This window comes from Parasteatoda tepidariorum, chromosome 9 (genome assembly GCF_043381705.1).
Source record: "Parasteatoda tepidariorum isolate YZ-2023 chromosome 9, CAS_Ptep_4.0, whole genome shotgun sequence".
In the NCBI taxonomy this organism is placed as follows: domain Eukaryota; kingdom Metazoa; phylum Arthropoda; class Arachnida; order Araneae; family Theridiidae; genus Parasteatoda; species Parasteatoda tepidariorum.
Genome location: NC_092212.1, coordinates 40,130,021 through 40,143,246, shown reverse-complemented (window position 1 = coordinate 40,143,246; position 13,226 = coordinate 40,130,021). Strand labels below are relative to the sequence as shown.

The following is a 13,226-nucleotide window of genomic DNA, read 5'->3' as shown; positions in this document are numbered from 1 at the left end:
GTCACAATTTAACATTTTACATAACTTTTTAAATCTAACTAATAAATCAAATAATATTTTCAGTTAAAATACACTGGTGCAAGAAATATAAAGAATTTGTAGACTTGGTCAATTATCTTTAGAACAACTGGACCAATTTTAATAAAATTTGATATGCACATAAGTTGATACAATACAAAACAAATAACCATTCAACAATTGTAATACACAAACATGATCATGTGTAACACTTGTTGCAGTCGGAAGGTATGAAATTGCCACAGGACATGATAAACTGCCCTATTTCAAGTATGAAATCACGTCACCAGGCCTGTATATCTGTAAGAGGGTACCATAACCCCTTTTAACTCTTTATTTTATTTTTTTTTTGTTTATTCTGCAACCGCTGTTTCATACCTTCCGACTCCAATTAGTGTTATGCACGATCATGCATGTGTATTATTACAATTGTTGGATGGTTATTGGTTTTGTATTGTATCAATGTAAGTACAAATCAAATTTCATTAAAGTCAGTCCAGTAGTTAGATAATCGAGCATTAGAGATAATCGAGCAAGTCTGCAGATTCTCTTAACTTTTTACAGCAGTGTAGTTTGTTAAAAAATGTGGTATTTTTAGCTAACTATTTGTCATGTTTATTAATCAGTTATGTTTTGTTATTAAAAATATTTAACTAGACATAAAAATTCTTTAATGATCAAAACTATTTTATACATTCTTAGATATTATTCAAAATTGTCTAAAATTAGAAAATTAAATTTTTACAAACTTATATGTAATATTCTATGTGTGTAATTGAAAAACATTATTATTAATTGCACCCATAATGGTTACAATAGAAAAGTTTAAAATTTTATATATTGCTTTAATTTATCAAATTTAAACAACTTTAATAAACTTATTAAACAGCATTCTAATAAGCACCATTAAGTATTATTACAGGACAGAAATAGAATATCACTAATAGAATAGACACACATTTAAACACCAATTAGTTGATATATACAATAATGTTCTAAAATGATTATATTTTAAACATAAACAATTAGCTAACAGTGTTTGCATAAAATATTAACCTCTTTGGGACGAAAGAGTCATAAATGCATTTGTAAGTCATAAATGTTTGGGACGAAAGAGTCATAAATCAGGATGGGAAAAAAATGTGGGCATGGCTAATTTAACAAACTTATTTTATTTTAACTTTAATCAATGTTAGCTCTAAGTGTAACTATGTCTTTTTATTTTGAATTTAGCAGTGGTGAATTAAATAAAGCATACTATTATTATCCTCCTCACAAATAAACTGCTAAAGTAATAGTTTGGCTACCAGTTTCATCTTTTTTAACCAGATTGAGAATATTTATGCCGACACAGATACGAGTCTTTCAAATTTAAAGTCATAAATGAAGAATATACATATTAATTTTACAAAAACTTATGTACCAATTCAAAACTGCCATACAATCTTCTTAGCACATTTAATTTATCCACAGAATATATGTTTTGGTTACCCTACACATTTTTACTTTTTGAAACACACTTTAATAATGTGATATCTAGAAAAATTATATTTGCAATTAACAATGATAGGATTTTATAAACATAAGTTTAAAAAAATATACTAACCAACTATAGTTAAGATCATCAGTACTGATATTATTTGGAATGACATTTACTCAGAAATGCTATTTATTGCTCATAGTATATGATCCTATTTCAGTTTTAATCAGTTAAATTACTCTATTTTAAAGGTAAAGATCATATGATCATATTTTTTAATCATAGGAACATTATCAAGTGACAATTAAACTTAATCTTTATGTATTTGAAATTAAAATATAAAATCATAATGTAATTTTTGTTGGCATTGGAACACTGTCGATAAATAAATGTTTCCTCGTTTAATTTTTTTACAGGTTCATACTTAGTACTCTAAGTTGTTTTTCATTATTTTATTTTGGAAAGTGAACAAAATTGATGCACTAGATAACAAGCTTTAGTCACGGTAAAAACTGTCAATAATAATAACCTAGTATATCCCCTAAATCCCTATATTTGACCGAACAAATTGCAATTTACACTTTATATATTTTGATGGATTTAGAGTTGAAAAACTTACCTTCCTACAACTCCTATTTTACCTTTCGATGACATTTTTCTGTACACTTCCCAAAAAAATGTGAAGAATTATCTAAAAGTAATTCTTATTGTGAGGATAATAATCACATGAAATCTGTTTGCTTAATGATTGTAGATTGTTTACTATTTATTGTGCTCATGGATCATGTTTCCATGGTTAGACTTCCGGATGCCTATTTCTGCTGATCTCAAGAAACATTTATGAAAACTGATTATTCCATGGGTCTCTATCTTTTAAGGAATTGGTAACTAATTTTAAACCATAGTTTCTACTACAGAATGGCAACAAGGAAATGATAACGTCGGATCAATGGGCTTTTCGCATTGTGATTGGCTGTTGACTATCAATCATGGTTGCAAGAATTTGGGAAGTTATCGCGTTTATTGTGAATTAAAATAAAAATTTCAATAATTTTGTGCACGCCTGTCTGTGTTCTCGCGTAATCTCGTACTTGGTGTGATGAAACAATTGGTTCATTGATGGATTGTGTTTACATTTATTTCGTAAACAGCCACTGGAAAAGAGGAGATTTGTGTTTAAAAAAGAAATTAGGCGAAAATGTTTTCGAATTTTTAGATATTTATAAATGTAACAATAAAAATGAATGTTTTCTTTGCTATGTTTATTATTTGTTTTTAAATAAAAGTATGTCATTTTGATATTAAGAGTATNACTATTTATTGTGCTCATGGATCATGTTTCCATGGTTAGGCTTCCGGATGCCTATTTCTGCTGATCTCAAGAAACATTTATGAAAACTGATTATTCCATGCAAGCTATAACCACAGTTATTTATCCGCAAAAACGAAGGTCATGCCCTTGGCCAAAGGTCATGCTCTACACTCCATGGTCATACCAAAGAGGTAAAGGTTAAAAGGGCATTTTTACTGATTATGGTTTATGAACTTCTGATCACCGTGCAATTTACCCTCGAAAAACTCATTACCGTTTCACTCTTCTCTGCGGCTAGCAGAAGTGGATTTAAGCGCATTCATTACCCTTAAATTCCTTAAGATTGTACTTAAAAATCAATTTATTGGGTCAAAGGTTTTCAAAATACTTTTACTCACTGTGCACATACACTTTATATTGCTCAATGTGTTGCAAATGTTCACTCGTTATATATAAAGCCGTATGTGTTTTTGTTACATGAAATTCTCTATTAGGTCACCATTTATATTAAAAGGCGGAAATATATATATTAATTCAGGTGCGGTACGGTACGGGGCTTTTATTTACGTCCCACTAGAGCTGCACAATCGACTATTTGTGACGCTCTGAGAAACATCCTTGGGGATAATGCGGAGGCAATATACATATGTCTCATCTCGTTTTATAGGGGGGACACATTCACACTCCAATCCCGACAGATTTAATGTGCACCAGTCACCATTTTGTATATGAGGAGTCTTCGACCGGCGGAAATTGAACTCTTGACCTTTTGACATTAGCCTAACGCCTTACCAGTCAGGCTATACCTCATATTAATTCAAGCCAAGTGATAAGCAACATTTGTGTCTTATACGTATCCAAGTTGGTTTATTGCTTTACTGAAATTACATACATTTGCAGACTTGTGTGCTCAATTTAGGCTTATAATCCTTTGTCAAGTAGAAAGACAGATAGAACAATTCAGAGAAGGATATCACGACGAATACATCCAGGGTTACGGCGGTATTCAAACCCGCTACCTCCACGCTTTGCACAGCGTTTTGCCGGCGATACTGCTCGGCCAGAGAGGCCCCCCAAGTTGGAATTTCTTTTCTAATAGTTCATTCATACATTGCCATCGACTGCATTGAAGATTTTTCAGATTTATGTATGCGTGAAGAAACACGCCCAGTTGAATAATTTGTCAGCTAACAGAAACTACTTACAGACTGGAACAAGGTAAGAATCCCAGATAGCAATATAAGGTTTATTTCCAGTAAGCAAAAACCTTTTAATGTAAGCCTAAAAATGTTTGTAATGAGGTTTACGTGTAAACTTTCTATACTTAAAACGAGATCTGTGACAATCTGCTCTATTCTACTCACATTACCCTAATCCAAAACCTTAGAAAACAACCTTCTATATAAAAACCTTAAGTCGAGGTTGACTTATAGTTTTCAAGCGTGAAAAAAACCTTTATTAATTAAAGCTAGTCTTAAGGTTAAAATAATATTAAATCTAGGTAATTAATAAGGTTTATTTCCGCAAAGTCTTGTATGCTCAGCTAAAATTCACCTTGTCACGAAATTTTAAAGGACAATTTGATCTTATCGCTGGTGTGGCGTCAACTAAAACGTCATTATGGACCTACTTTCTAAAAAAAGCCTTAAAAAATAATTCTTAATCCTCTTAGGATGAAAGGTTTGAAATTACAATACTTTTGCTTTATTGAAAAAAAGTTTTTAGTACAAACATTTTCGTGACAATAAAAAGAAAATTCCGACACAAGGTTGTGGTAAGGTTACATGCTTTCTGAGAATGAGATTACCTGTGGCAGAGAAGGTAGCAGGTTCGTGATCTAAACTTACTGAAGATCAACAGCTCTAGAAGATCAACAAAAACCAACAAACGCGTATTGTAAAAACTATAACTCCCCTTTATTCATACTTTCCCAATATTTTATTTTATCAATAAAAGCATTTATTTTCAATCCAATTTTTATTTCATACCGATTTTGTTATAAGGGCTAAAATAACAACAAAGGAAGTGAAGAAAATAAAAATAAAAAAAAGAAGCAAGGAATACTGAGAATTGACAACTTATCCTTATGGCCTCACAGCTCACTAAACATTTTGAAAAACGTATTACTCCATGTAAAATTCTACACCTAAATTCGTCGCCAATAGCCAATTGCGCAGCTCTAGTGCGACGTAAATGAGCAACAACATCTAAATTGCATTAACGAAAGTACATTTTCACCTTAGCATTTCGAAAGTAATCGAGCTATCACTAAAAATGTTATAAAAACATATCACAATTTTAAGCTTTGAAACAAGTCTATTTAATAATTAAGGATATCGTCGTCATGTCAACATCTTTTATAGTCATGAAAGGGAATCAAAACAACTTCGCTTTATTTTTTTAAATATCTTCTTTTATTGCGCGAAATGTTCTTCAAACTTACTAATTAGGTAAGTTTCTTTATTGTTAATTTAAAAAATTTTCCTGTTTTCCAAATATTGTCATGAACTTTTTATACAATGAAAAATGCATTTCTAATAATGTACAGGAGTTCATTATGCAGAATAAAAAAAAAAAATTTGAATTTCTATTAAACAACACTACTTAATACACAATGCTAAACAGCGACAGTTTAAAAAATAAAATTTTCAATTTTTATTTTTATTAGAAGGCACTGCTAATCAATCTCCGTGATAGATTAGCATTCGTCATTTTCTCTATAAAAACATCGTAAATTTTTTTGAAAAATCAATTTTTAACAATAAAGAATAATAATTAGGCACAGAACATTTTGCTCTTAAAATTTTTGTAATATCCCTGAGAGCAAAATAACTTGGGCTCTCATTGAACCAATATTCACGAATCTTGACTCAATAAGTGTTCAAAGGGCAGTTATAGAATTGTCCGATTCACCTGATATTTTAATGCTACTTTACAACCAATATCGGCCCTATATCGAGTTGACAGATTCACCCGATATTTTATATTCATTATTCAGTCAATATAGGCCGTATATTAATCGTATATAGGCCAATATTGGCCCTATATGGGAGCAATTTAGACATCTCAATATTGGTTCCTCGGTGCATGCACATATAGAACCCATATTGAGCCAATTATGAGACCAACTAGGGCCAACGTAAAAGTGTTTCTAGGGATTCTTCTTATTTTAATTTAGTGCAGTTTATCTGTCTCATCATTTACATAATTTTGAAACCAATTGTAATATTTTAAGAAACTCTTCTTCGGTTACTTATCGGGGACAGCAATTAGGAAATCAACATCTCCCCGTGCATCAGTCACCATTTACAACATGGGGAGTCTTCGCCCGGTGGGGATCGAACCCTCGACATCTTGGACAAGGGTCCAGTGCCCTACCAACAAGGCTATCCTGCCTGGCTCTAAGACAATTCTTTAAACATTTACTCAATAAATGATATTTTAGTATTATAAACTCCTGTGTGTATCCATTTTTATAATTTTTTGTAAGATTTTTTAACAGCAAGAAAAGTATGTTTATCAATTAAAAGAAACAATATTATACGCTATTTCAAAAATTTTTGAAAAAACAAACAAACAAGAAGAGCGTATTAGCTATACATTTACTGTAATTAAAACTTTATTAGTCATGGTGTATTATATAAATTATGTTTGCTGTTTCATTAGATTTTTCTCAAAATTTCAAACCAATTTACATATTTTATTCTTATAATTCAATTAGGTGTTAAATTTTCCTCCTAATTTTTTATGCAGTTTAAATTATAATTAAATCTAAAATTTAAAAACATTCTCATCCTTATTGAAAGTATTTCGTATTATTGAAAGTATTTCTTATTGAAAATAATTTTAAAATTCTAAAACCGTAAAATAAAAAAAGTTCATCTTATATCACCATTTCCCCAATTTAAAAATATGAATTCGAAATTTTTAGTTATTAAAATCTTTACCAAATATGAAACTAGATTTACGATGTATTTCGAGTGCATATTCTCTCAGATTTTACGCAGCAATAACTTCCTATTCTACTCTTTTCATTCATCAAGAGCTGTATAATTTAGTTGGAGAAGAAAGCAAACAAAATAAAATAATCCAACAAAATAACTGTGAAAAGGATAAATATATATATTGCAGACTTGTGTGNTATATATATATATAATTGTACTTGTTGAATCAGAATGGAAAATACGTATTTACGGTGCAATCGAATTTTATTTATGTAAACTAATTTGCATTGAAAATACATATGCATTCATTTAAACATTTTTATTTCGAAAATAATAAGTCTCTATTAAAAATAAATTCTTAATCATATTCAGTAGGTAAATGTATTCAATTTATAATTTTTTTTCGACATTGGAATATTAAATTTAAATTTATAGATTTGAGGAAAATTTTATTTTAAAAAAAGGAATAAAACTAAAGGTTTTATTCCTCTGTTCTAATAGATTTTTAAATTTTGTTAATAATTTATTTCCTTTTAAAAAGTGCGTTACGTAAATTTGTATTGTACTTTCCGAGAGAAGTAAGAAATATTTTTTAAATCTGTTAATATTAAATTTTAAGAGATGGCAGCACTATTTAAAATTTCTATTAGCATTTTCCGAAAAAACATTATAATTTGTCTTTATTAAAAAAAATGCTTTATCATATTCAGTTGGAAAATATATTCAATTTATCATATTTATTTTTTTGTATATTGAATTTTAAATTTAAATATAAGAATTTGAGGAAAATTGTATTTTTTTTTTTATTTTAAAAAAAGGATAATATGCTCCGTTTTTTTAATTTTCTTTTTAATATTGCACTATCTTATCAAACTCGTATTTTCATTTAAAAAATTTAGTTTCAAAGTAAATTCTAAAAACGAAACTTTTAATTATTTCGAAACAAAATGATAAACCTCCATTTTTGCCGATTTATATTTGACATTCTCTAAAGGAATCATGCATAATATTTATTGTAGTTGAATATAAATAATATGATCAGAGAAAATGTTTAGAGATGGCAGCTCTAATCACATTTTTTTTTTTTAAAAAAATTTCTTTCGAAACTTGAGAAAGGGAAGTCAATGAATAAAATAAAATTTTAGCAATGGTTTATGTATGTGTTTTTCTTTTTATTCATTGAAAGCTTTTATTACTTAGTTGAAAAAAGTTGAAATTAAGCGTTATCTCACTTGAACCACGGGCTTTACGCAATCAGAGATGGCAGCACTGTATGATCTCAATACAGGTTTAGTAATATGCATATTTAAAAAAATAAAAGAAATTTCATTCTTTATTTTTACACTTCGATAATTAACAAATATTAAAAAATAAATGAATAATAGTTAAAATTTACTAGTTACTCTTTAATTTAATATTTAACAATAATTTTTACCTATGGTTTTTATCGAAAAAGTAGAAACGTAATGCTTGCTAATTTCATTACAAGTTCCATTTTATTTCAAGAGATGACACCACTATTAAAATTTTGTGAATTTACATTTCTCCTTTAATATTACTTACAAAATTGAAGTATTCATAAAAGAAGAGAAAGAGAGAGAGAGTGGAAACTATATGTTAGGATTTTATTAGCCAATATAATGTTTTTTCTTTTCTTAAATGACTTTAGAGCCTCATTGGAAATGAATTATTGTTATCTTTAGTCGACTCCTAAAGATGTCAGCACTAAGTAAAAGCATTTTATTTTTTTTTAATTTTTTAAATTCAAATGCAAAAAATAAAATTAAAAAATTATAACTAATTTTTTTTTTTTTTTTTGAAATAAATAAATAAAAAAATTAGCGGGCACGGGTATAGTTCTTTCGATTTTCAATGTTTGTTCACAAAAGTTTAGACAATAAAATTTCCGCTGAATTTGATACAACTTTATTGATTAACTTCATTATTATTTGAGTAATAGTTCATTAATGTTTTATTGAATATCATCAGCCATGAATTGGATAAAAATCTTGGCAGCTCTGGAATTTTTATTGCGCAACAATAAAATAATTTTGCTTAAAAAATAAATTTGCATGACATCAGAAGAGATTTTTTTTGTTTCACATTCTTTTCATTTATGTTTTTATCGTATCTATTTTACCCTTATTATTTTTTATTTATTGAGATGCTGCATTGAATTTTTTCGGATTTTGAATTATTATTTTTCAAATAAAATATTCCTTTATACATGCAATTTTCCTTTTTTTTTTATTGTAACAAAATGGAATAAAATTAAGAATCATTTTTGAAACCGAAATCTGTGAGACGTTTTGTTTAAAAGGATCTTTGTAAGATTTTTTTTTAAAAATATAAACTAGCAAAGTCTTAAAGAGAAGCAGATGTCTCTAACATTTTAAAATTCAGTTAGAAAATTATTTTAAATGATAGCAATCTTAAATAATGTAGTTTGTACACAAATAAATCCTTCTTCAAGCAAGTGACAAAACTTCTCCTTGCTTAATGAAAAAAATGGCATTTATTTTTGTAATAAACAAGTAGTGCTAATTTTATTTTTATGTGCCTTAATTTTTTTCTTAATGCCTCGAATTAAGTCTTAGTTCTGCCTTGATTCTATAAGAAGTCAGAGAGTTAAAAGAGCAGTTTTTGCAGAAAAGTTTCTAATCAAATTCTGCAATTTTCAAATTTGTTTATTCAATGAATAGGAATTTTTATTCAACAAATATCATGTTATTAAATAAACATGTTTTTAAAGTGATTCCAAAAAACATCTGATTCTATTAGGGAGAGCGGAAATTAATATTGTCTCGGTGCATTTGATATTTGTTATCAGTATTCTTAATCACCCTCGTTGGTAACAACCTTTCAATGCCCGATCGAAAATGAATCGGAAAAAAAAGGAATTGGTTTTTAGGACTATTTAATGCGCCGAAACGACTTTACTTTCCGGTCCCCATAATATTTTCTCATTCATCTGATACTTTACAAAGAATTTACGATGAATTTGTGTGATAGAATAAAAACCTCTTCTTTGTTAAATAAAACTTTTTATTTAGTTTCAAAAAATAAGTATAAAAATATATATAGTTTTTTTTTTTTAAATTTTTTTATTTGTTTTCAAAAAAATGAAGAATTAAAAAATATCTGTTATTAATATATAAATATTATTTAGTAACAAATCAAGCACTGTATTTTAAAAGATTTCAGACGATTAAATTCAGGCTATTCATCCAAACGATTTTTAAAAAAATACGGATAAAAATATATAACACAAAACCAAACGATAAAACGGAACACTTTATTCTTCAAAGATATTCCACTGACACAGTGCCATTTTACCCTACTTAACCGAATTTTGACTCTTCGTCTTAGTAAGTGAGGTGAGACCGAAGAGAATTCTCTTTGTTCCTCAAAAAATGTTCCCCTTTTAACTTTCTCCTTCATTTTATTGATGCTTTCGTTTTCAGATTTAAGGAAATAGGTTCAGCTATTATTCTTTTTGAAAGTTTTTCTAAGACGTCTTCGTTCAACAACCATTTCATCGGAACCAGGTCACTTTTTACCTGGATCAATATCAAAAAACTTACTATGGCAGCGGACAGGGGGTTTCCTATCCTAGTTACGCGGGCCTCGAATCGGCCTCCAAATGAGAAAACGCGGAACATTTTACAAAAGGTGAACATTTTAGCCGTATGTAGGTGACAGAGAGCAGCTTTGCGTTGAATCGGGGTCAGTTTGGGTCGAGATCGGGCCGAATACGCGGAAAGGACCCTTTTTAATCGCTCTCAACCCCGTTTTTCTATACCCTGTAAAATTCCGGTAGTTCGCGAATCATTGTCAAATGCGAGTTTATTAGGACGATGTGACAAAAAATCGTTCCTGGTTGATAATTCATAGAGATTAAGTAATTCAACTGTTTATTTGTCCTGGATAAATATAAAATGAGAGCGACCTTAGCAAAACACAATGGTTACAAGAGAAACGCGGTTGAGTTTAATCATAAAGCATACAGAATCACAAGGTCAGGTTTCGATACAATTAACTAAATATTTTTTTCTTCTTTGTAAACTACTAACTCTTTCTTGTTCTATTACTTCAAGTTTTTTTAATTTTTTATCTCTATTTCTTCATCTTTTTCAGTTCGCAAAACAAATCAAAATATTCAAAAATATGCCAGTATGCTGGAAAAATATTCGAAAATAAATTTTTATTTTACTTAGTTTATTTTTAATATTTTACAACGAGTACATTAACAATATATAATGGTAATTGTTTTGTGATATCAAACAATATTTTTTTAACATTATTATTTATAAAAACGTTGGTTAATATAATGCTCTTTTTATTTTATTTTTTTGTATAAAGTTCACGGCCCCTTCTTCATTTTTACGTTTCATCATAGAGATTGCTCACAACACTACGTTAAGAACAAATCGAATATCTAATTTCTTTTTCTTAAGGATACCCAAAGGGCACCGTAAGGGTTTCTTTTTCTTTGTAAGTACCCGAGAGCCCTCATCTATGTCCTTCGGAATTAAATTAATGTATTGTAATCAAGAACTGATTATTGGTTGAACATTCAACCATTTTAAAACGTAACTTTTTTAGAAAAATAATTTGAAATTTTAATATAATTGCAATTTTGAAGAAAAAAAAATTGCTGAAATGAGTAAATTTGAAACTTTAAAAATAATAATTGTCTATTTTTCGAAATTTATGTTCGGAAAAATTCGCGAATGAGGCACACTTTTTTTCTGAATATCTCTGATCCCATTCCGTCCCTTAGTTTTAAAGTGTCACACTTCACCATATACCCCTTTCCTCCCTTGTCACTTATAAACTACAACTATGAGTTTTTTTTTACATTTGTGAGAATTACAATAACATTGATTATGTGTGTTGATGAAAATGATTAAAAAAGATTTTTAAAAAAAAGATTTGTTTTCCATTAGTTTTGAAAATTTTTTATCAGGTAAACTTCCAAGAGCCAGACGTCATTTATGAACGGCTCCTAAGCCTGTACGATAAATGATACACGGATACACGGCCCTGTAATTCAGAAAAAAAAAAAAAAAAAGACGTAAATGCTCCAGGATAGATTTTAAGAAAAGCGGCTTGACAACTATTTCTTATCACTTGCTAGTGAACGCTAAAATAGAATTTTAAAAAACTAATAAAAAATTTATATTTCAAAATTTTTTTTTCATTAGTAATATATTATATTAAAGTGCCAAAATTGATAGCTCAATTTTGAACTTTTTGTCTCTTTAATTTTACTATTACTCTGTAATATACGAAAAAAAAAAAATCTTATCACTTTTGTTTCGAATTCGCTGTTGCGTGAGAAAAAAATGTTAGAATTTTGAGTCAACGGCTCGAAACACAAAGGAAATGGAGATAAAAATAAAACGATAATAAAAAGTGTAAGGACATGGAATGTCCTAATATCGAATATTCCGTATAGTAGGGCACCGTCCTTTATGTCAAAGCTCGTGCAATTTCTAGTCTTTTTCTGCCCTTCGGTGACCTCAATCCTTGATTTGATGACCTTTTTAACTTTCGTCTGGCATTCAGTGACCTGCAAGCGTACTGTAACGTCCTCTCTTTACAAAATCCTTTGTTCTATTCTTTTTTTTTGGCACATTGCCTTATTTTGCTTTTCGTTTATAGTGAAATAGACTATTTATCATCATCGCACCACCGGCATTCAAAATGAAGTTATTAAAAGGGCAAGAGAGCGTAAATTTCATAATTTTGATGTTCTTTAACTTATACCGTCCGCCAGACAAGTTTTTGTTTTTGTTTTTTACATAAATCAAAACCTTACCTTGAAACAAAACAGTGTGTGCAAAAAGTTTTTACTTATTATAAATATACTCTTTTACCACCCAGTTACATTTTACTGCGGTAACCATTTTCTATTACATCTTTTTTATATTTTTCCATTGCATATTTTTTTCAACAGAGAAAATGGCGCATCTAGGGAGAAAAAATCTCCGAAAAAAAAGGAGAAAAAAAAACCTAATTGTATTTTTGAATTAACAACCGAATTCGACTCAGGCTGTTAAGGCAGAATTTAATATTTTTTTTTTTATTCAAATACTCGAATGCCGGCGGTGGTCCGCCAGACGAGTTTTTTTTGGTTGACAAAGATCAAAACCTTGAAACAAAACAGTGAGTGCAAAAAGTTCTGAGTTTTTATAAATTTCTTTTCTCCTAATAAAATTCCTTCTACAGTAATCCTAACAGTTTCATTTTACTGTGGTAACCACTTTCTATTACATCTTTTTTATTTTTCCATTGCATTTTTTTTTTCAACAGAGAAAAGGGCACTTTATGTGAGGAGAAAAAATCTCTGGAAAAAAAAAAATTATTGCCCTGAATTAACAACCGATTTGACTCGGGTAGTTAAGCCAGAATATAATATAATTTTTTGTTATTCAAATAGTCGAATGCTGGTGGTGGAAAACTGTAT

At 29.0% G+C, this 13,226-nt stretch overlaps 1 protein-coding gene across 1 annotated transcript in view; it reads right to left on the bottom strand.

The window, feature by feature from the left end:
* The window catches only part of LOC107454284 (NFX1-type zinc finger-containing protein 1), a 31,233-nt gene that overhangs the window by 13,894 nt on the left and 4,113 nt on the right, over positions 1 to 13,226 (bottom strand). The gene's annotated exons all lie outside the window — the stretch shown is intronic.